Source organism: Protopterus annectens, chromosome 13.part0 (genome assembly GCF_019279795.1).
Source record: "Protopterus annectens isolate FY-2018-M chromosome 13.part0, PAN1.0, whole genome shotgun sequence".
NCBI classification, from domain to species: Eukaryota; Metazoa; Chordata; order Ceratodontiformes; family Protopteridae; genus Protopterus; species Protopterus annectens.
The window spans coordinates 212,965,620-212,989,402 of record NC_056747.1 but is presented as its reverse complement, the minus strand read 5'-3'; positions in this window follow the sequence as shown (position 1 = coordinate 212,989,402).

Here is a 23,783-nt window from a genome sequence, read left to right as displayed (position 1 = left end):
ATATCATGACCCAGTGGAGAATGGGCTAACAGCAGTGGTTAAGGGTAATATTTTGTTGCATACCTGATACGTAATATATTCCGTCTTTAGGTGAAATTTCCAGCCAATTGTGAATAAGTGACTACAGAAAAGTTCTCTGGATAATGTCCCCTTATCCAGAATGGTTAATTTACCTTGATCTGCAGTCTGGCAGTTTTCATGAGTCTACATCTCAGCCACTTGAAAAATGGAGAAAAAGTGTCAGGCTGTTAGTGCAGTGGGCTAAATTTAGCTTTGACTTGTTAATGAGATGCTTTCTACATGAAGACTACAAGGTTTGAATGTTTTCAACTTCATTTGCCTACTGCGTTACCTTAAGCAAGTCATGTAACCAGACAATGCATGGGGCAATTGGTCTTCTGGACTGCAAGCCTAGTAACTTTCTGAGCATCTATGGAAGGAGCTGATTAGAAGGATCTAAATAATTAAAAATAAAACTCAAACATTTCATTTTAGGAAGCTCGGATTGATGAAAGATTTTTATAAAGATATTGCAGATCAGATGTATATGCTTTTTCAGGAATGCTGTGATGATGTTTTAAGTATTTGAATTTAAATATATAATATTAAATACAATCAGTGAATCCCATAATTTTTCAGAAGGATCAATGCAATTCATCCATCCTTTGCTGGAAAATAAATTATTTTAAATGAAGTATGATCAAGAGCAAATTGGAACAAATCAGGATCTGAGATTATAAAAAGTAGTAATTCACAAGAAGACAAAACAACCAGATGTGCCTTATATATACATGCTGTCTGACAAAGCAGAAAAGTTAAATGAACAGTGCAGATTGCACGCCGTTATGGCATAGTTTAAATGTTAAAGCTTTGGTATATCTTTGACATCTGAGAAATTAATTATGAAATAAAAGCATATACAAATATGTAATGTTACAGTAAGTCATGCAATATGTTTTATCATCTACAATGAGCCTAATACCTTTCTCAGTATAGATTTACTCCTAATAAAATCAAAAATGGTATTAATAAGTAAATTGAAATGTGACCATTAAAACACTCTACTGAAAATTAAATAGATAAATGAAGAAAATACAGATGGAGAAAAAGTTAGATTCATGAAATTTCATGCTTAAAAACTGTTTACTTTATCTATATAAAAATCTTTCGCCCAATCTGTCTAATAACTGTTCTATGTGTAGTTTAAAACAAATAAATACAACAGAGAGGGCTCCAAACAAATATGAAACAAGTTGGACAACATGGTTCAGGCCCATCCATGAAAAACGTATGTAACAACACTTGCAAAAAATCAACCCTTTAGTAAAACAACTAATTAAATGATAAGCACTTTTGCCTCTATTTAATAAACTTCATCAGACAAAATTAAAAACATTCCTCCATATATACACTCATTAAACATTCTATACGAACAAAAAACAAAAAGTATTAAAATTAACACAACTAATCAAATACATTTATAGTATTAAAACATGCCCCCATAATGTGAAACATTGATGAATTACCCCATTACAACATAAAATTCAATTTTCTAACATATTGTTTTAAATCTATTAAAGCAGCTGTTTCATCATTTAATTTATCAGGTAAAAAGGTTAAATCTTTTGCAAATAAACTGCAGCATTCAGTATCAACAGGGTGCAATGAAAATTTAAACATTTTAAATTCTTTTCACTGTTCAGAATAATTTTAACCAGTGGAAGGATGGTACCACCCTCCTCACCACCCAAAATAATCAAATTAGTCATTTCCTCCCCCAATAATCCCCCCCTCATGTTCCCTCTCTGCATGTTGGATCCACACCCTCTGGGGGACCTGGTTTCCAAGGTGTTGCCTCATTGGTTGTTTTAGTGTTGATAACAGTTTCAATCATTCTGACCATCTCAAAACCAGGAACTCTTCATCTAAAAATACCTGATTATCAACCCTTCCACTATCCCGTTGGTTACTTTGTAGTATACCATGTTGCCTAGTGGAGGTATAGACCCACACATGCGATTGCCGTGGATGCAGATATGCTGTATTATTATCATAATCCTTCTTATCCCTTAAAATCTTCTTCATCTTTCTATTCTTTATACCAGCCAATTTTTCATCAATACTCTTAAGAACACAAACATATTCGAACCGATTATCTAAATAGTGTGAGTCATGTAAAATCAAATTATCCAACAAAGTCACTTCTTTACTCAAAGTCTCAGTCATTATGTTTAATACCAAGTTCATATATTCCATCCCATGTTTATCAAACAACTGGATAAGTTCTTGGTGGCATGGAGAATCAGGAACCAAGCCAATAGGGAAGTATCACATACGCAAACCCTTAGGTACAATATTTGCTTTAACACAGTCAGAAAAATAAGTATTGTCACATTGAAGCTTTTTAATTTTCAGCAACTTAAATGGTATATCCAGTGTAAGAAGAGACTTTTTTAGGAGTTCCTTTATCACTACATTTCATTCATGTACTGATTTCATACGCAATATTTTATTTAAGAAGGAAATTTTGAGGAACGATAAGTAGATCGAGGATTATGTGGGGAAGAATTCAATCGTTGTTGATAAGAAAGGGAGAAATTTGAAGGGTATTTTTGAGTCAAAAAGAGGTGGACAAAGAGATGGGTATATGAAGAAGTGTGGGTTCTGCTCTTACTGTTCATTTATAATGGAAACAAGCGAGGTTATCATTAATGGGGTGAGAATTAAATTACAAGCTAGATTTACTTGTAATTTTGAAAAAGTAATTTATGCTGCTATATGTTTAAATTTCCCTCTTTCTATATTAATAAGATGGATAGAAAATTCTATAATAGAGTGTATGAGTATTTAAGAGAAGTAAAGCTGGGTAAGGAAACAAATGATTTGTTTAAACATATTGCGGATAAATAGGGGCATATATTAACATTTGTTGTTTCAGATAATTTAATAACAAATGAAAGAGGTGGGGCATGGTCTCTTTTGCTGGAAATATGCGAAGTAACTTGGCTAAAGTGTTTCAATGCAGTGCATTGGCTGGGTTTAAATGAGCATATTTCAATTGCAAGTATTTTAAACTTAAAGCTTTGGAGAGATGATTTTTTGTAATAAGTGTTTTTATTGTTTCATTTTATGATGAAATGGGGTAATTCATCAAAGTTTTGTGCTTTTCTTTATGGGGGTGTGTTCTGATGTAGTTTCTTAAATAGAGATGAAAGCGCTTATCATTTAATTTGTTGTTTTAACAAAATGTTGATTTGTTCACAAGTGCTGTTACGTGCATTTTTTCATGAACCGGCCTGAACTGTGTTGTCCAAATTAAAACAATTTAAAACAATTAATGTGTGAATGCAGTTTGAGATAAAAACTTCCTGACATATTCTAGCTGAAAATGCAATCTATATAAAGATTGCACTGATAGTGCATTGCATGGTGAGCTATAGTAGTGCTATAGTGACAAAAAGCAATTAAGATACGCAAAAGAATTGCAAAATGTCATTAGTGACTACAATAATTCTCCAAGTTGATATCACCACAGTTGGAGGAAAAACTCTTTTTAGGTTTTCCCATAACAAAGGCACTTTACAGACACACACATATACCCCCCAACACAAACATAGCTTTGTAGTACTAACCTGTGCAGGCAGACGCACTGTTGTCATTGACAGCTGTGGGAGTACACTGTCTTTCTACAGCATTTGGTCTTCACCACACTGCTCAAAATAATGTGCTAGAGCTTGTCATTGAATCACTGAGACTATGATATTATTCTGATCACTGATGTACAGCACTGGTACAGAATATTTGTATATAGTGTGTAGAACTTTTCCTTACTGCATAAGCTGATTTTAACTTCATTCAGTTGTATAATCTAAAAGCCTGAGGTAGGTATGTGGCTTATACTTTTTTGTTACAGTACTCTAACATTCTTGTACACTTCGTATTGCATCAGCACTCTGTCTGTATTCTATACTTTAATTTTATTCTATACTTTAATTTTATTCTATACTTTAATTTTATTTCTGTTCTTTTCCCTGGGCTGAAACTAAAGCTGGTAATTTGTGATCAGTCCTGAACCGTGGTTAATAAAATAGAAAATAAAATGTAATATGAAGTATAATAATGGCAGGTTCTAAAACGATTTATGATGCAGGCAAGTTGTATTGTCATGTTACTGCTGTGTTGTGAGTACTGACGAAACTGACTGCTTTGTTTTAAGACAAGAGTAAATTATCCTGGAATCTGGATGCAAGTTTTTATAGTAAGCTTAACATTCGGAATATATTAATAACTGGATATACAGTGGATATAAAAAGTGTACACACCCCTGTTAAACTGCCAGATTTTTGTGATATAAAAAAAAAAATGAGACCACAATAAATCATTTCAAAACTTTTCCCACCTTTAATGTGACCTATAACCTGTACAATTCAACTGAAAAACAAACAAATCTGTTAGGGGAAAAAATATAAAAAATACCCTTAAACTAATACTTTGTTGAAGCACCTTTTGATTTAATTACAGCATTCAGTCTTCTTGGATAGGAGTCTATCAGCATGGCACAGCTTGACTTGGCAAGATTTGTCCACTCTTCCTTTCAAAAGCACTCCAAATCCATCAGATTGCAAGGGCATCTCTTGTGCACAGCCCTCTTCAGGTCACCCTGCATATTTTCTATTGGATTTAGGTCTGGGCTCTGGCTGGGCCATTCCAAAACTTTAATTTTCTTCTGGTGAAGCCATTCTTTTGTTGATTTGGATGTCTGCTTTGGGTCATTGTTATGTTGAAAGGTGAAATTCCTCTTCATCTTCAACGTTCTAGAAGACGCCTGAAGGTTTTGGGGCAAAAGTGACTGGTATTTGGAACTGTTCATAGTTCCTTCCACCTTGACTAAAGCCCCAGTTCCAGCTGAAGAAAAGCAACCCCAAAGCATGATACTGCCACCACCATACTTCACAGTGGGGTTCACTTTTGGTGATGCAAAGTGTTGTTTTTGCACCAAACATACCTTTTGGAATTGTGGCCAAAAATTTCACACCTTGGTCTCATCAGCCCATAACACATTTTCCCACATGGTTTTAGGAGACTTGATGTATTGTTTTGCAAATTTTAGCCAAGCCTGGATGTTTTTCTGTCTAAGAAAAGACTTCCATCTTGCAATCCTACCCCATAGTCCAGACATATGCAGAATACGGGATATTTTTGTCACATGTAATACACAACCGGTACTTGCCAGAAATTCCTGCAGCTCCTTCAGTGTTGCTATAGTTCTCTTGGCAGCCTCCTTGACCAGTTTTTGTGTTGTCTTTTCATCAATTTTGCATGGATGTCCAGTTCTTTGCAACATCACTGTTGTCCCATATTTTCTCCAGTTTTTGATGACTGTTTTCACTGTATTCCATGGTATAGCCAATGCTGTGGAAATGTTTTTTTACCCCTCTTCTGACTGATACGTTCAACAATAAGATCCCTTTGATGCTTTATAAGCTCTCTGCGAACCATGATTAAATGTCCGGAAAATCTTACTAGGACAGCTGAACTTTAGTTGGGGTTAATCAGAGTCTCTTTAATTGATGGCAGGTGTTTATCCAACAAGACTGAATGCTGTAATTAAATCAAAAGGTGTTTCAACAAAGTATTAGTTTAAGGGTGTGCACACTTATGCAACCAGCTTATTGTATGTTTTTAATTTATTTATTTTTTTTAATATTTTTTTCCCTAACAGATATGTTTGTTTTCCAATTGAATTATACAGGTTATAAGTCACATTAATGGTTAAAAAAGTGTTGAACTGGTTTATTGTGGTCTCATTCTTTTATATCACAAAAACCTGGCATTTTAACAGAGGTGTGTACACTTTTTATATCCACTGCATATTATGTCCATTAAGTATTACTTAGTAATCTGAAATAACCAACAATTAGAAGTAAAAGCATACCTCTTAAACTGACGTAGTAACCCAACTTTTAAGAAAATTCCAGGTGGATGATTAAAATAAAAACAGTATACTTCCTTGTGGATGAAGAAATAAATAAATCAATTCCATTTATGAACAATAAGTTCTGTATTGCAAAATAGTGGAGCAACATTACATACTGGTAAATCTGAAAGTAAACTTGTGGTCTAACCTGCAAATGCTGCTAGCTGTCATAATGAATATAAAGTTAGTAGAATACCTAAAAAGTATAGTTAATCTGAGCAGCAGAGATTTAAAGTAACCTCTTTGATATGATAACTGTCATTATACTGAAAGCAGATGAACTCTAATGACAGCTGATATGCAGAAATTAAATAATAGCATTTTTTATTATCAATGTACCATACATAATCAGCAGGCCTCATTGGTCATAACAAAGAAGCTGAACATAATAAGGCATATTGGTCTTAAAGTACATTATCTGCATTAATAATGAACATTTTTTTTTACTCTTCTATACTGACATTATAATGTTTATGATACATTGTTTGTATGTACAGATGTTTTTATTTAGTGTCTTTCTTAAAAACATCACTGTTGGACCAGACGGCATCATGATGTTACTTTCAGTCAGAATTTCTTCCTCACAGAGGTACTAATGAAGCCTGGGGTGGGGGACCAGCTATGGGAACATAATGTTGCTAATACTAAGCAAGTCATGGGCACACTGGCTGATCATTGCCCCATCAAAATCATCGTTATACATGGTATAAATGCTGTGGTTTCATTAATAACAGCTATAGAGCCATGTATATGTTTCTCATATGGATATGGCCTTCAGATTTAAAGGCACAAGTCATGGAAACCATGTAGGTATGCATGATAATATGCTGATGCAACATCAGAAGGGTTAGTGCCATGGTGTCTAAGTTTCATACAGTTAGGATGCATGTAAATACAATGCACTGTCATTTGCAGCACTTTGACCCAATGGGCTGCATTTTCTAGAAGTTAAGAGCATCCTGCTTTCCTTTCTTTCAGAACTGCAGGCATCCTACTCAAGTATAAGGTTTTTTATTTTGGAAACTGGTCCTTTGTTGTCCATATTCTAATACATCGAATAACTGCCAAAGAGCCAAAAATATGATTTTGTTTTGTCTCAGGGTTACATGTATTAGGTGAAGGTTTCGAAAAGTGGCGCTACATAGCAGAATGGAGTAGTGCAGTTGTCCTTGTGGCCTGTAGATTCAAACTAAATAAGATGTAAATATTGACTGCCAAAAGATCACCTCCAGCTTTTCAAATTCCACTATTAACATATACAGCCTTATAAATCCTTACACAACTAACCAACTCACCCTCTAGATATTCTTGAACTTATGACAATAGCTGCACCCTAGAGTAGATAATGGTCTCTGACCCTCAGTAATAAACCACCTCAGTAACCCTTGCAGACTCCCTTAAAAACCATCTTCCCACATTTGATCACAGACTAATAACACATAATTTAAACTTCATACTACAAATAGACCATAATCTGACAAATGTCACCTTCACATCATCACTAGAATCCATTAAGTGGTCTGATCAGAAAATCTTTCCCCTAAATGAAGTGGTTCTCACTTTCAATACAAGATTCTTAAACCATCCTTGCCTGTTGACTACCTAATAATACTAGTAATATTATGCATTACAGGGATAAGACCTGGAGAAAAATAGCAAATGAACTAAACACCAGAACTTCTGCAAGAGTTTCGAAAGCTTTAAAACCTTACCAAACCAGGTAAACAGTGACAAGAACCAAGATTACTACAATATGCAGAACGTCCAGAGACACAATCCCAAATCATTATTTTCCTCTTTCAAAGACTTAATCTATACTCTGTCTAGAAACAAAGCAAATCCTTCACCTAACCTCTCTCCTCTTCCATTTGCTAGCCAGTTTAATACCCACTTCTTAGAAAGCATCAGTGTCCTTACCAAATATAACCTTGACATCCATAATACCCCTTGTCCAACCCAATCCCCTCTAACTAATACACTAACTTTCAACTTAAAAGAGTCCTTATTTCATATATATAAATATATATATATATATATATATATATATATATATATATATATATATATATAGTTTACAATCATAATTTTGGACGGCATTCACATGAACTGGGAATGGTTTAAAGGCTAATTTGCAGTTCACGGAAGGCCAAACCGAAAATAGTTGACTCCACAGTAGCGATGTAGTAAACCATATATATATGTGTGTATGCGTGTGTAGCTACTTCACAATCTCCAGCTATGCTCACCATCTGATAACAACCTCATATCCAAGACTGAAGTGCTATAGCATACCCAGTATCAGTCCTTTTAAATAGGTCTATAAAAATCCTCTGCTCCTTCCCTATGGAAAATATCAAACACAACTGCATAAACTGAAATAACCAGCTTTAGACCAATTGCTATCCTATCCCCCATCTGAAAATTATTGGAAAAAGTATCCAAAAGTGACTTCTTCAATACCTCCTTCAACAACAAGTCTAGACCTCTATACACTAAGTTTTCCACCCGGTGCATATTGCTACCACTGCCCTTGTATCCTTCTTAGACACCACCAACAAAGCACAGGACAATGGTACATCTGTATTCTCTTTATTACTAAAACTAAGGCCTTTGATACAGTAATGCACAGCAAACTTCTATATGAAATTTGTTCTCTCTCTCTCACACTACCACTTGTTCAGAAGCTATTTGTCTGACAGACCACAATCATAAACATCTTTGCACCTTATTTGCAGGCATCTAAAGGAGGAAATACCAAAGGAATGAATGGGTGCCACAGTAAATTTTATAGGATGGTGTGGAATTAGTAGAGAAGACAGTCAGAGGAGTGATCAGCCTTGTACCAGAAGATATTACAGAGCCAGAACATATTATAGAGCCATCTTCCATTACTGAGCTGACAATCTTAGTGTGATCAAAAGGGAAAAAGAACCAGGCGGAACCTGAAAATTTTGAACCTGTATCATTGTGCAATGAGAACTAGAAAGAGAAATTAGTGTTGCATGTAATCAAATGGAAAGGTGTTTTTTTTTTTTTTTTAAGGGACATGGCTTTTTGGCATATGGGCTCTTTATTCTGCAGACTCAGTGATAGAAAGGCATGAAAAAGTAGAGTAGACATTTTCATGATGATTGGCTGTTTCTACTGAAGGATATCAATAAGGTTATTTCTGCGATTTTTAAACTCTTTCCAATATTTGGACCAAAGTTGATGTTGTGATTCCATTTATAAGTATTAGTGATAACAAAATCTGTTGTAGGGAAGAGTTTAAATGTTTGTACTTCCAAAACAAGATGTTTTCTCCTTCAAATTCTGGAAGCCTTTCAACAGTACATTTTAATCTATAATTATCAGGAACTGGAAAAAAATTAGATGATTGCTAGATAGGTCATGTAGAAAACGGGCAAGGGAATGAAGTAAATTCAGTGACAATTCTTTCCTCAGCATATTCAGTTAAGTTCACAAAATAAGATTTGGTGGTAATTTACGGGGCATGCAAGAGATGTGTATGGAATTGGAGGATGGTGGAAATAAACAGAAGCAGGGTACTTACCAGACCACAGGACAGCAAATGCACTTCCAGCATCTTCTGAATGAATAATCCCACAAAAGCTGTACTATACTGTGCTTAGGCTACAGTGAAGGAGGAATAAACAACAGCTCTAAAAGAAGGAAGTAAAGCACTAAGGCAACTGAAGTCAAGGAAAGCAGCGGGATCAAATGAAGTCATAAATATGATCAAGATATTAGGCAAGTTAGGCGGAAAATGTCTGCTAAGGATTCCATCCAATGAACAGTGAATGAAGGTGCTGGGGACGGTAAATGACAAATGAATACACAGAATAGTAGAAAGTAATATGGTAGATAAGCAGCTTGGATTCAAATTATGATCACAACCACCCCAAGGGTTACAGCGAGACAAACAGTGGAGAAGTATCTGAAGATGAGGAAAGAGTCCAACATATCATTCCTAGACTTAGACATAGCATATAACAAGGTCAGAAGATAATTCATCTGAGCAGTCCTGCAATGGTTTGAAATTCTGAAATCATTGGTAGAATTAGTGCAGTTTCTGAGTCAAGACCCAGTGACACAATTATGATCAGTGTTACGCAGGTGGGTGGGTGATTATCAGTGTTTATATCTAAGCCGACTGCTGCTTATACTACTGACAGATTAATGTCACATTACAAGCACATTCTGAACAGGAAGTTCACCAGTTGATAACTGAGTGGAATTCAAAACTGAAAGCACAAGGGATTAAACTGAGTACAGGCAAGGCAGTTATCATGGCAGCAAATGATGCAGATCAGTAGAAGGTGAAAAGTGAGATAGATATTAAACTAGTGGAACAGGTCAATAGCTGTTAAGTATCTGTGAATGGTAGTTGATTAATAGTGGAGTCTGAATGAGGAAAAAGCTAAAAGTGGAAGTCTTGCACCCATCTTGTACGGAGTGAATGGAGAGTGTGCAACACAAGAATGCCAAAGAACTTGTAAAGTGTACAAAACAGCGTTGTGCCCAGTGCGTCTATATGGTGCAGACTCTAATGTCAGAACAACTGAGCTAATGAAGATGAAGAGCTTGAGATGAAGGTTAGGATAAACACCGTAGGACAGATGAAGAAAGGAGGACATGAGTAACCTCATTTGCAGACAAGGTGAAGATTAATTAGATTGCATTGGTTCAGTGGCATGTGCAGGAAAACAAAAGACAATTTGGTGAGGAAGATTTTGGAAATATAGGAAGAAGTGAAACGGAAATGAGGACATATAGTCAAGAGATGAATTGATTGCACAAAAGAAGATCTGAAACAGTCAGGCATGCAGTTGAAGAAGGTAAGAAAGACGTTCTGAATCTGTTTAGGAAAATGGGGAAAAGGATAACTGATGGTGATGATGATGATTATGAAGATGACATTTGGGAAGGCAGCAGGGTTTTGGGAATGGCTTGTTTTAGTAGAAAAGCCTTAGCTCAGTGAGGTAAGGGGGCTTTAGATCCTAGGATTAGCTGGATAAGTTGGGAGAAAGCGCAGAATTGGGGGGCAATGCAAAAATGGTTTGGGTTGAAAAGAGGACTGACAATGAACTGGTAAAATATCATTGTAAGGGATAACATGGAGGAAGAGGGAGGGTATTGAATTGAGAGACTTGTGGAATGGTAAGATGATAAAGGTGATGGGGCCAAAATATGGAATAATGCCAGAGGAACAGAATTCATTATGTGAAAGATGTGCTAAAGGTAGACAAAGAACATATGATTAGTGTAATTAATGGAGATGCAGGAAGAATGTGAGAAGAAGTTTGGAGATTTGCTTCTTTATTTGTGATTAATTACAAGGTTCAAGGAAGGGTTAGATAAGGTGAGAGTTAATAAGAATAGTTTAAATGAAAGGATTGTGTGGAAAAAGTGACTGACAGCAAGGAAAAGGTTGATAGGATTGATATACAAGGACTTTGGGAGAAGAGTGATTATCATATAATTAACCAGCTTGAAGAACAAGTGGATACGGCAGGATTTAGAATAAAATGATAGTGAGGTATGAGAGGTTTGTTGGACAGTGACGAGGCTAAAAAATGTACAACCATATCTGAGTTGTGAATGGCATCACTACACAGGTGATTTATAATGCAGAGTTGAAGCAACAGTGTTTGCTTTTATCAACGTTATCCAGTTTTCTTTTGCTTCTTCTTATCTTTCTGTTGCCAGATATGTGGGATTTTATTTCACAAAATGTTTATTGTAGGACAAAGATTTCAGGTAGAAAACCCTTCATCAGTGTATAACAGAAGAAAAAAACAGTTCAGTTAAATACTAATCACACACAGCCCAAAGATTAATCAATTAACAATCAATTAAAACCTTAAAGTAAAACACAACTATTGCAAGCACATGTGTTTGTGCTTTAATATAGGTTTCAGTGACACGGTCTGATTAATACCTGGTAAAATATAAACATTAATTCTTAAAATCCACTCGTATTTCTTGATTTCTAACTTATTGTTAGCATTACCTTTTCTTATGCTTACAATCACCTTGTCTGTCACCATGAAAATAAATATATGGCCATTGCCAAACTCATTTGTATGTTTGGCTAATGAATTAGTAGTAATCTTTCTTCGTGTGTCTGACCTATGTTCAGTGATCCTATCTCTAAGGCGTCTATAGGACTTGCCTATATAGAAAGTTGTACATAATTTACAAGTGGCAAGATAGACTATATGCGTGCTATTACATTTAACAAAACAATTACACTTGCATACCTTTCTACTTACTGGATGGACAAAAATATTATTCTTATTTATGATGATACAACAAAAACAATTATGGCAAGGTACAGTTTGAGTTGTATTAACATTTAGTTTTTCTTTAATACACATATATTTATAACATAGTTTTTGTTTCAAGCTATCTGAATTCATATATGAAAAACTGGGTACTTGACTAATGATGGAGTGCAGCTCTGGTAAAGATATTACAATACACCAATTATTGCTAATAATTTTTCTTATGTCAGATGTGTTTCTATCGAAAGTTGTAACATAACTTATTTTATCTTCACTCCTATTAGATATTTGCATGTTGTTTGTTTGTTCAGTGTTTCCTATATAGAAATAAGGTCTAGCTGTAGATATTCTTAACTGTAATATATCACTACTCCCCCTATCTAGACTTGCTCATAGCCTCTTTCTACAAAATAATTTTTTAACTCACTGGCTTCTTGTAAATTTGAAGATGTGGATGTATTTAATCTGCTTATTCTTAAAAATTGTCCCCTAGTAATACCTCTAAATACATGCGGAGCATGCATACTACTACAATGCAGCAGTTTGTTTCTATGTACAGGTTTTTTTTGTGGTGTTGGTACCATTACATTTAATGGTAACCTCAAGAAAATTAATATTCAAAGTAGAACAAGTGATTGTGAACTTCAAAAAACTAGTGCTAGTGTTTAAATATTCAAAAAAAAAAGAACAGTCTTTGCGCCATGCCATAAAAAGACAACGTAATCAACAAAACGTTTAAAACATGATAAATTCTTTGAGTAGTGGACAGATCCATCATACATAAATTCACTCTCCCACTTATCCAACACTAGGTTGGCGTAAGTGTTTGCTATGGGTGTGCCCATTGCCACTCCCGAATGTTGATGAAAAATGACAGCATTAAACACAAAGTAATTGTTCTCTAAAACAATTTCTAATACCTCACATGTTGTTTCAGTTTGTCTGCCAGAATTATCACCATGTCTAGCTAATAATTCCCTTATTGCATCAATGCCATATTTGTGAGGTATAACTGTAAATAATGATTGAATATCTAGCACTACCATTTAAAACTCAGTATATTGATTCCTAGTAAATAAATCTGTCAAACATGATAGAAAGTCAGCTGTATCGTTTATATAACTACACACATATATCAAGTATACTGATAACTTATGTAGTAAATATATGAACAGTGTCTCAGTTATCCAACCCCACCCTGAGATAATAGGTCTCATGGGGTGGGGGGTTGTCCACATTTTTGTGGACTTTTGGAAGACCATATAAAATGGGAATTTTAGTGACAGGGACATTAAACAAAATAAGTCAACATTTATGTCATTCATTGCCTATAGATCAAAAATGACAATATTAATACGTGAGATACAGTCATACATCACTACTATTAACAATTCTAAAAGCTCCAGCATCAGATAGAAGTCTATTCATCTTTTCAATATAATCAATTTCGTCCATTATAACAATAGCACCCCCTTTGTCAGCTTCTTTAATGATGATTTCTTGATTTTTACATAATCTATCTAATGCTTCACATTCAACTGATGATCAACAGAAAGATAACTAACCTTCATATGTGACTGATGTGTATAGAATTAGAAAGGTTTTGGACATTAGTAGGAGAGTAGTGGAAAGGAATAAATATTGGAAACAGCGAGGAGAGGATTATTTTTTCTTACTGTTGAGAGCAGAAATGAGCTCACATTGGTGGAGTAGGAAGGCAACAGAACAAATGCAATTACTGGCAGGGTGGGAAAATAAAATGTGCATTAAATTTTTCAAATATAAGGAATCTGGAATTCAGTGAGAATGCAATGTGGGGATGCATGAAAAGAATTATGAAGAGTCTTTTGGAAAGCAGGTGGGAAGGGAGTGAAAAGCTGGATCGAAATGAGAATATTGTGATGAAAATGAAGGTGCGGAGAGGATAGAAGCTGTTCTATATGCAGCGTGAGCCACTGGCCCTTAAAGATTGTTTTCAAATAGGCACTAGATATTGCTAAGAAACTACTACTATTCTGAGAATGTCAGGAAATGAGGAAAAGGGAGAAAAGAATGAGCTAGAATAAATAGGATCGTATTGGAGGAACAAGACAGAGAACATTTATTGAGGTTTGGTAACAAACCAATTTGTCCAGTGACATCTTTTTGGGGTGGGGGTTAGGTAGAAATAGTAATGGGATTAAGAGGGTAGGGTAGAAAGTTAGTTGATGGGGGTGAAAGGGTTAAATGGGAAAATAGGATGATTGGGAGGAAATGAGGTAAGTGTAGGGAGAGGCTTCATGGGTTTTATGTAAGTGGAACTGGGTAAGGAATCACATTTTGGCGTGAACTTGCTACCCATCCTCCCTACCTTTTTTTTTGGGAACATTTGGGATTGTGTGGTTATTTTATACGTTTGGGTAGGTGGAGAAGAGGGGCAGGCTCGTCTCTCTTCTGTTTGCCCTCTGCTGTTGGATGTTCATTTCAGAGAGTTGGGAAATAAAAGTGAGCAGTTAGATGCTGCTTGATAAGCAAAAGTAAGTGAATGGAGGTAAGGAAGCTGCTTATTTGGTCAGGGTGAGTGAGGTCATGCTGGCCTAGTTAACAGTTATATGGATGTTTATGCTGTCATTAATAAATTGGTCTTTATGGAAGTTTAATAAAGGTTATTAAATGCCATTTGGTGTGATGTGTGTTTACTGAAGGGGACTGGGACAAAATGTACTGGACAAGATCAGCAGGGGACTGGTCAGCAGTAGAGAGGTAGTGTCACCTGGGGGGGGGGGGTTGTGTTCATTACACTTTGATATAAGTGAGTAGCATGCTTTTCCCACTGGTGTAAGATGAAGAATGAAGTCTTCCATCAGGATGTAAACTGGATTATTTTAACTCATAGATGTTTCTGCATGGAGATATGTTATATCCAGGTTTGGGATATAATGTTGTATAAAACAGTAAAAAGTATATACATAATACAATGTCTTTATGCACACATATTCAGCCTTGCAGTACTTAACTCCGCTAACAGACCCACTGCTGTTATTGTTAGTAATAAGTGTACACTGTAAAAAGACAATGTACATTCCTATTGCTTCACATGTGAATAGAGAGGTAGAGATTGTCTTTCAATCACTCTTCTGTGCTGTTCTGATAACAGTCAATGACCATGCATCAGAGCATATGGCTAATTTACATTAATCTTTTCTGTAGATTACCGCATTTGCATTAGCTTTGTCTGTGGATTGCCACAGTTACATTAGCTTTGTCTGTGGATTGCCACATTTTCATTAGCTTTGTCTGTGGATTACCACATTTACATGCAGGAATATCCAACAAGACCTATGAAAGCTTTAACAGGTAGCATGACAAATCACTCTAGTCCTACGGTGGTCTTTTATTTATTCCATCAGAAGGCACTTAGGAGTCTTTCTTTAAATGTCCACCACCCCATTTTATCTTTTACCATTTATAGTAGGCATAAAAAAAACATTAATTGTCAGGTAAAATAACTCACAGAACCCCTCCAAAATGTAAATGCCAGGAATGTATAAATTTGCAGTAGCCTTCTTTAACTGATGCACAAAAAAAACAAGATATATTAGTTTTCTCTAAGTATTTATATTTCTTGCAAGAAAGAATGCCTGAAAACGATGTTCTCTGTGCTATTTAACATTGATCCATGCTTATGAGTCACAGCTACATACTGACACTGAGAACAGTCACTGCCACAAATGGAGTTTACTAGGCAAGTGGAAAAACAGAAATGGATTGCCAGGCATTATTTTTTTATATCACACACATACTTAGACAGTTTGGAAGTCACCAATAAATTTGCCAACCGTATGCTTTTGACATGTATGAGGAAAGCAGGGCATCTTGAGAAAAGCCATGCAAACATGGGGTGGACATGCAGACTGTACATAGCCAAGAGCCAAGCCAGATAAGTCTTGATGTGTAGCGACACTGCTTCCCATTGTGTACTGGGCTGCTGATATTTAACATATCTGTAGTTAAAATCAGAGTTAGACTTCTAAATGAAATAAATTGTGTAATCAAAAAACAATGCCAAAGCAGTCACGTAATGAAGCACAGCAAATACAAATATTAGGATTTAAGTGTGGAGACCTGTCTGCAGAACTACCATCAACTTTTGATCCACTACACTTTGCCTACAGAGAAGACAGATCCACAGCTGATGCAATAGTGGTCACATTGTATCTTGCTGTTGAGCATCTGGAGAGCAAGGACAGCTATGTGGCAATGCTATTCATCGACTTTAGCTCAGCATTTAACACAGTGGCCCTATGCAATTGATCAGTAAGCTTGTACATCTGGGCACCACCAAACACCTCTGCAATTGGATCCTGGACTTTTTGATTAACAGGTCATAGAAGGTTTGTATGTGAAAGAATACCTCTAGGACCATAACAGTCAACACAGGTGTTCCTTAGGGTTGTGTTCTCAGCCCCCTGTTGTTTACTATCCTAAGCCATGATTGCACAGCAAATTTCAATACAAATCATATCAAGTTTGCTGATGACACCACAGTTGTAGGTCTTATCAGGAGGGAAGACAAGAGGGCATAAAGAGAAGAGGTTAATACACTGATTGCTTGGTGTGCAAGAAACAACCTTGACCTGAATGTAAGTAAAACAAAAGAAAACATTGTGGACTACAGGAAGAGGCAATCATCTCATACACTGCTCCTGACCAAAGGGAGATGGTGGAAAGGGTATGCAGTACCAAATTCCTCGGAGTTCATATCCCTGATGATCTCTCTTGGTCAGAGAACAACTGCCACATAGTGAAGAAAAGCACACCAGGATCTCGCCTTTTTGAGAAGACTTATAAAGGTGAAACTACCATTGTTAGCACTTTCTGCCTTCTACAGAGCAGCAATTGAAAGCATCCTAACATCCAGTTTTTCGGTATGGTATGGGAGCTGTTCAGTCACAAATAAGAAATCCTCAGAGAGTGGTGAGAGTTGCTGAGAGGATAACTGGCATTAGTCTGCCCACAATCCAGGATCTTTATACATTGAGAAGCCTAAAGAGAACCACCAAAATACTAAATGATGCAACTCATCCTGCAAACAGTCTGTTTATGAGCCTGTCATCGGGTAAAAGATACTGCAGTATTTGATGCAGGACAACTAGATTCAAAGACAGTTTTTATCTTAAGGTGATCAGACTTCCAACATTAGGTCTGATCACTGACAGGCCAAGAAGGTTGTGACTTTCCATTCTCTGGGCAATATTATTTTATCTATTATTTATTAAGCCCAGCCATCCTTTATAATTTATATTACTAACCCAGGTGCAATATTTTTTCTTCAGCTGCTACTGCTGCGTGCTTGTTCACCCATAATGTTGTACATGGTTCATGCGCAATACTGTTACCTGAACTTTGCTGCTAGATGTGTATTTTTAGTATCTTAACAAGTGTGTGTTTCTAGGAATATATATGTAACTATATTCTTAAGCACATATGTGATTTATAAGATGGTGGTAGTATTATTATGTGTTTTAAATTCATGTATTTCTATGTATGCAATTTCTTTCTGTCCCATGATGACCTGATTGCACGGAATCTCATATTATCTACACGTGTGTAGAACTAAATGACAATAAAGTTACTTTTTTTTTACTTTTTTTAATACAAGGTCAGTTAAAATGAAGAAGTCATACAGTTCCTATATAGAGAAGGTAAAGGTAGGAAACTTACAATTCAGATGCATATGTCATGGTGAAAACAAACTATGAAGAGTATATTAAAGTGAGAACATGTAATAGCAAGAGGGAAGGATAATGTAAACAAAGGGGTGTGGAGTTGGCAAAATGGTTAAGATGTTTACCTAACAGACACAAGGTTTGGTTTTCACCTTTGAATGAAAACTAGCTAGGCTTAAAATGGCTCACAAATGTAGCTAGACTAGTATATACTCATGAACCCATGAATCTCTGGGCAGATGAAAAATAAAAGGAAGGAAGGAAACACAAGGATGTATGCTGGAAAATGTTTAACATCAACGTGTAATAAATAGAGTCATCTGAAGTTTTGAGGAATAGAGGCCATTTATCATGATGTATTTGTTGCAACAGCATTAAATGTAGGTTCAGAAAACACAACCAGTATGAATGTAGATGACATACGAGGACAGGATCAGTTTAAAAAATGGTACGGGCATGAGCAAGAGGAAGATGGAAAATACGTTATGGAGAGGAGAATGGCCGAATCAATCGATTTTTAGGCAATCTCTATCAATCTGATGATCTGAGCCAACAACCTCAGTACTACATTCTTAAAATTGAAAGTTCTTTGAAATGAATATAAAGGTTAAGAATGAATTCCCAGCATTTGTAAGATTACCTAGGATTTTAATCCTTTCACAGCCATAAAACTGTCATAGGTTTTTTTTTCCTAATAGTTTTAAAGATGGTCTCAACGCAGTATGTATACCACAAATATCTTTGTGATCTAACTTTTTAAAATGTCTGTATGTTGCAAAAGTAACAATATCTCATGTATTTTCCTCCTTAAGATGTAGACAGATCATGCCTTACAGTTAAATGCCACTTTACATATCACTGGTAAATTTAATTTAAATCATGTAATATGATTAGACTAAATTACATCAGTGAGTTGACTGCTAGAGTTATACATCTGTAAGATCTAGTGTCATCTTACTTTCCCATTTTTAAAATGGGCACATTGATCCTCATGTCAAGTATCTAGGCAAGGTGGGTCTATATTAAATCAGCGAAACATTACAGTGAATGCTGGTTCACCCCCAACTAAATATACCAACTCTGAGATCGCACTACAGTGGGATAAAGGGCAATGTCATGGCTTAGGCCAAGCAATTTATTTTTCTCTGGGAAAAAAAAAATCGCTGACCTGAGCTTATGCTGTTGTCAGACTTTCTTCTGTATGTGTTGGCGAAATGGCATTCTCTGTAATGCCATTTCGCTGACTTAATATAGACCCAGCAAGACCTACTCTTCATATAGCATTCATACACTTTAGACAGCAGCAAATCCCATTTCTGTGGTTAGTATAATACATCTCATTCCTGTTTCAGTGTGGTTTGCTGATTTAGATTATATAAGGCATTTTATTGTCTATAATACAACTACAGCTGTGACATCTTGATGGTCCTCTATCAAAATAAAAACCTCTACCCCACCCCACGTTTGGATTTTAATCCTCCATTTTGTAAAACAATTAAGGCTAGAAAACATTCCATCTGTTACTTGTAATAAGACAACCTCAATATTTTTCCCATTAGGTTTCCTTATTTTCTCCAGAAGTCTTGCTATCTCTTTACAGTGTTATATCAGACATGATGAGTATAAGAAAAATAAAGCTTTTGTGGCAACAGCATCCATCTTACAAGAGAAGATTAAATACCATTAGAGAAATGTGATCTTCATAGTTAGAGGTAATGACTGCAAGCAAAATGCAGATGAGGTGTGCAGAGTTCAATTGAAAATGAGATACCATACCGAAGGAATATTAACATGGGGATTTTTATTTCAATTCAAGGAAATAAAATTTAACAGAACACAAATAAGGATATAACCAACAAAAAGGCTGGAGAAAATGCTATGTAGATATGTTCTGTTAATGATTTTGGCAATTCTGGACAGAACAGTACTTATTTTAAGACACCTGCTAGACTAGTTTGTTTCAGTTCTGTGACTGACGTCTATAGTTGACCTGTTGAATTGTGCTCTGCACCATCTGGAGACTGTTTTCCCGCACTGGTGGTGAATTTTTCCAATTTTAAATTCACCTTGCCAGTGTTATCTGTACTTCAGAATGGTCTGAAGTATGTTCTAATGGTTTAACCTCATTTACATGATTTGCAGATTGAGTGTTTTAAATTATATAGAAAACGTTATTTGAAGACATGTTTTACTAATGCCACTATTTTTAACGATGTTAAAGAAGAAACCAATGCTTTTTTTCTTCTTGTTCTGATATGAAATTTGATTTAGATTATATACAACACTAAAAGCAATTTTATAACATAGTTAAATAACAAAGTCATTGATGAATTTCTTACTTTGATTTCCTTCCTTCCTTAAAAAGTATGAAAAAAGTGTAAGAAACGTGTCTATTATAATTGGGTCAAATGTGAATAGAATGCCTTGAAAGAACTTGGCAATAATTGAATATATATTAATAAAACCACCAGACAAGGGTAATAACAGTTGTTATTATGTCCAGTCAAGAATATCAGAAGATGTGCATGCAACATGTAAGATAGTAACATACAAAATTATGAAAAAGCTGTTAAGAATTTAAGAAATTTAATTAAAGATAGCATAAAGTTAGGATTATTAACATAGGATAAAATTAAGAATTTCATAGTTCAAATTACCGGGTTAATTATTGCAGTCAAACCCTTTTTAAACAGAATAATAGACTGGGAAAGAAATTATTTAGGAAATGTATAGCCCCAGTAAAATGTTTTATGGCACTAGTTGCCATCCAGAGCATACATTAAGATCTTTGCTTTATGAGGAATTATTACGGGCATGAAGAGCATGTAGTAGATGGGATGATTTAAAACTGATGCCACAGACATTGTTAAATGTTTTTTGAATCATGGCTATCATTATAAGGATTTATAGAGAACTTATTGGAGAAGTAGTGTATCTAGACATGATTTAATAATGAGTAAATATTGTAAATATGGAAAAGAACAATGTAGATGATAAAATTAAGAATAAAAATAACATTAATGACATATATTTTGTGGCAGAATATCATTTATTCAGTCAAGTGTTAATTAACTTTATAAATAAATATTGTTTTTTTTTAAATGAGATGCAAATTTAGTAGAAATAGTTAAAAATAAATGTAAAATTTCTTTTTTACATGATAAAAATGTGGCAGATTTTTTTCAGTACATAGCTGTTATAGATGGTCACCAGTGATTATAACCCATAGCAATATCAGGAATGAATGGATGATAGCTAGTGAATACAATAATATATGGAAATATATTTTCTCCTAGGTCAAAGCAATGGAAAGAGATCTGAGGTTAAAAGTAGATATTCTTCTTTAACCAAAGGGGTAATATATGCTGTGTGGTACTTATGAGAGTTATTTTGTATAGGAGAAACAACTAAATACATTCAATTAACGATGCAAGAAACTTTAAGTAATTTTAGACATAATAAACTTGAAACTCCAGTGGCACAACATTTTAATAGTTTATATAGTGGGATTGTAATTAGTTTTATATGAATGTAACTAGTTTTACATATACAATTTTAGAGCAAGTACAATATGAAAGGAAAGGGAAATCTTTAGATTATATGTTAAGACAAAAGGTTAACGTATTTTAAAATTTACTACTTTAAAACATGAGGGTTTGAATCAATAATTAGAATGGAATTATGCTTTAAAATTAATATTTAATGTTGTGATTGGTTAATTATTTTATTGGTGTATTTAAATTGTGCTTTTTCTGTAATTTGTACTCCTTTGAAGACCATTGGGTTGACTCACTAGAGTGTGAAGGAATAAAGTTATTTGTATATAGTGATGTTTCTTCCCTCTACAGTCACTACCAAACATTTTCCATACAGCAAATAATGTCACTCCCATTTCCCATCCTAGGAGCATCCTTCAACTCACATGGCTGTAACCACAGTGTAGTCTTTCCTGATATAGGCCACAATTATTCTTGCTCTTTTCAGGTCTTCAGGGTCTGCTTGCTCATTCCTTAAAAGCTCTTTGGTTCCCCAGGGTCCATTTCCACAACCAGTCCATCTTTCATCAGCTTTCTTCAAAGTCCCACAACAGTACTGAAGCTCCTACTTATTATTATTTTAGAATGTACTTCATCAGTTTTAGAACCAACAACTCGTTACTCTCCTAAACTCTGTCTGACCTAAGATACAGTAGGTTGTGGATAAAAACACACATAAAATTGTTGCCTTCAGATGTCTTAACCAACAACATTGTTGCTAAAGCTACTATTTACTTTCTTGAAGCAAAATATTGAATTCTGCCATTTTTACCTTAACTATTTATGTTGTGAATACAACATTACAGGTACTTCTTTTAAATTACAAACAAAATAAGTCTACATAAACTCAATATATACAGTCTTAAAACTTACAGATTTAAAACTTTAAAGCTTGGCAACTATCTGGTGCACAACTCGGTTCATTCAGAATGGACAATATTTGATTCCAGAATAACATTGGACATTCTTGGCTGAGAAGAACCATCACCTACATTCTGCTGTTGTAGTCAGCTGGATGAAACTTACTTTCTTATTTACTGGGATCATTTGTTTCAAGTCTTTACTTATGGATTAGACCTTAAAAGAATTATGACAGAAGAAAAAAGGAACTTGATTAAACCTACTCTGAGCATGAAATTCTAGACTTAATGAGAGAGCATGCTAATGGCAAATCCCTGGGAAGTGATGGGATCTCAGTAGAAATATAAAAGGGAGAAGGGGAAGTAATAAGCATCTTGCAGGCTTTACTTAAACAAAATATTGGATGTGGGTAGTGCCATTCTCCTGGTAAGAAACTATAATACAGGAATGTTAAAAGTGAGAAAAGCAACCCCCCGCCAAACCTATGGTCATATAGACCAGTATCAATATTAAATTATGATTATAACATTTTTGCAGCTATAGTCACTTCCCGAATATACAATGTCTTGCTGGGAATTATAAATAGGGACCAGTGTGGCTTTATTAAAGGGTAGGCAGACTTTTGACAATATAATACTGAAAATCTGATCCATAAGGAGGCAGAAAATAAAGGAAATTCCTTGGAGAGGCAGTTCATTAGATGTAGAAAAAGTTTTTGACAGAGTACAATGTAGGTACCCCTGGAAAGTACTGAAGACAATGGAATTTCGACTGGAATTCATAAGCCTATTCCAGGGACTATGTAGAGGTTCTAAGCCAGAAATAAAAGTAAATAGTAGGTTAATAATCAAATTTCTTGTAGAAAGAAGAACTAAGCAAGGATGACCTCACCCCGATTGCTGTTTGCAATATACCTGGAACCTGTAGCTACTAAAATAAGAGAATATACAATTAGGGCATAGCCATCCAAGCTTAGGCAACACAAAATCACAATGTCTGAGGATGATACAATACTTTTTATGCAAACCCTGAGAAAGATCTTCCTTTATTTCAGACTATTCTAAGACAGTTCAAGATAAAGGCAAGCTGTAGGATAAATGAAGACAAAAATAAAGCAATTTGCGATAATTACAACTCACCTTCTCACTTGGTGTATGATCATCCAATCCTTTGGGAGCACTATAGGATGAAATACTTAGGAGTATGGATAACAAAAAAAAGGCACAAGATTATACTGTTGAGACATGGATAGAAACTTCAAGAAAGATATTAAAAATGATCAGAAATAAGGCAAAAAATCACAGCAATAAAATTTTTCTAGTGCCATTCATTTTTCATTTTGGACAAGCTTTTATCTGCTGTCTAAGTTGGGACTGCTGGAACAACTTAGAGAAATTAATAATCAAGTATATCT